This window comes from Buceros rhinoceros, unplaced genomic scaffold (assembly GCF_000710305.1).
Source record: "Buceros rhinoceros silvestris isolate BGI_N320 unplaced genomic scaffold, ASM71030v1 scaffold4493, whole genome shotgun sequence".
NCBI lineage: Eukaryota > Metazoa > Chordata > Aves > Bucerotiformes > Bucerotidae > Buceros > Buceros rhinoceros.
In genome coordinates this window covers 3,483-5,693 of record NW_010401684.1, presented here as the reverse complement: position 1 = coordinate 5,693, position 2,211 = coordinate 3,483, and positions in this window count along the sequence as shown.

Genomic DNA, 2,211 nt, shown 5'->3' with positions numbered 1-2,211 from the left:
CTGACACCCCTTGAAGCACTGACAGGCTGCACTAAGGTCTCCCTGGAGCCTTCTCTGCTCCAAGCTGAACCCCCCCAACTCTCTCCCCCATCCTCCCAGCACAGGGTTCCACCCTCGGGTCATTCCTGGGGCTCCTCTGGCCCTGCTCCAGCAGGTCCATGTCTCTGCTGTGCTGAGGAGCCCAGAGCTGGATCCAGCCCTGCAGGGGGGTCTCCCCAGAGCAAAGCACAGGGGCAGGATCACCTCCTCGACTTGCTGCCTATGCTTCTAAGATCAAACTGAAATTACTACTCAGCAGTAGCACTGTATTTCACTCTCGAAGCCAGTCTGCAGTGTGCAGGTCAGGCTCCACAGGCTGAGTTATCCCTGCTCTGATTCACTAAGACTCATGATCCCAAATTTCTCTTCCTACCTCTAATCCTTCAAGATGACAAACAATGTTCTGAAGTGAGAGCCTCTCTGCCCACAGGCTGGCTGAAAACACAGGCAGCCAGATTTCCCAGTAAAAGTCTTGTTTCCTCTTTTTAACATTTCACAGAAATCTCAGCAAGCTCTTCGCGTCCAAAGATGAAACTGCGGCAAAACCTTTCAGTGTTTCCCCATCACCAAAGGGCCAACTGCAGACTCTCCGCACCAAGACACCGAACTACCCTCCAGCACCCAGAGCTCTCCAGTCCGCAGGGATGTTTTATCCACATTCCTGCACGCAGCAGCTAGCGCCAGGGCATCCCACCATCCCTCGCTCGCTTGGCTCTGCCCAGCAAAACTTACAAAAGCGTCTTGGTTTAGCTTTTGGGGAACACCCAACTTCCCGTCGCACCTGCTCTGCTTTAATTACGGACTGGGCTGGAAGCTCCTGATTAAAATGCGAGGCGAGTTTGGCACACAACCTCGGCTTCTGATCGTCCCCAGCAGATCCAGTCGGAAGAGAAGCCCCAATTCCCTGCCACAGTTCAGAGAGTAAAAGAAACAGCAGAGAGATGTGGCTACAGGCACCTAAATTCAGCAAGACAAAGACTTTCGGCACCCGCCTAACTGAAAACTCCCATAAAATTTGAAATTTTAAACCGCAACTTTAGATTCACGCCTAAACCTCAGGTTTAAAAGCTTCTTTTCAAACACACTGCATTTTTACAAGCCGTTTCTACGAGGATGAATCTACCTGGTAATTACAGGTTTGACCTCCCTCTGTTGCACAAATACGCCTTTTGAAATGACATGGATAACTATTTGCCCAATATGAGAAGACAACCCCAGCAGGAACCATTCCAGTTTATCAACTTGGTGATTCATGTTGATACAAGCTTTATTCTCTATTTAAGGAACGTGATAATGCTTCAGAAGTTCATCTGGACAAAGATATTTCATTGATCTACCTGGGACCACCCTAAACAGTGGCACAGCCAGACCACGGGTCACACCCAGACAAGAGCCATCGGCAAGACAGCGAGTGAACCTCAACCCCCCAAATATTTAATGTTGCTCAACCACCACGGTGCCTCCAAGCAGCGGCGAGGCTGAAGATCGAAACCCGCTGAGTAAAAGATTGCTGCTAGCAGTGCTGGGTTTTGCATTGTGGATCATCCCCTTCCTCACCCCTTTGGAACCAGCGCACTGGGGAGGGGATTATGGAGGCCCAAAGGAGCTGAAAGCAAGACGTGAGCACCCTACCCAACCCCTCAGGCTGCTCCCAAAACCCCCGAGGCTCCTCTGCACCAAGAACTCTTGTGAAAATGAGACGGTGGCAGACAGGAGCACTAAGAGCCACCCCAGCGCAAGGCTCAAGAAGCAGACGTGAAGATCGCCAGCAGGTACCTTATGTCCCCAGACACACACAGGTCGGGTCCCCAAACCCACACACTGTTTACGCATCCCATTGACTCACAGAAGCTGCACAGAGAATACCACGACAATTGTATACCCCGTCAAGGCCGTTCCATATAATTAAAGGAAATGGCAAGAGCTGAGATAACACCAAGCGTTCAGGAGGTACCGTGAATCGCAGCCTTGGAAGAAGCTGTTTCTCTCAGAGCTGCTCCTTCTCTTGCAGATGTGACCCATCACACTCTCCCAAAATCCTCGTTCCCTTCCTCCTGCATTTGTAGAGCACCAGAAGTGACCTTAGAATCACAGACTGGTTTGGGTTGAAGAGCTCACCCAGTCCAGCCCCCTGCAGGGAGCAGGGACATCTGCACCCAGAGCAGGGGGCTC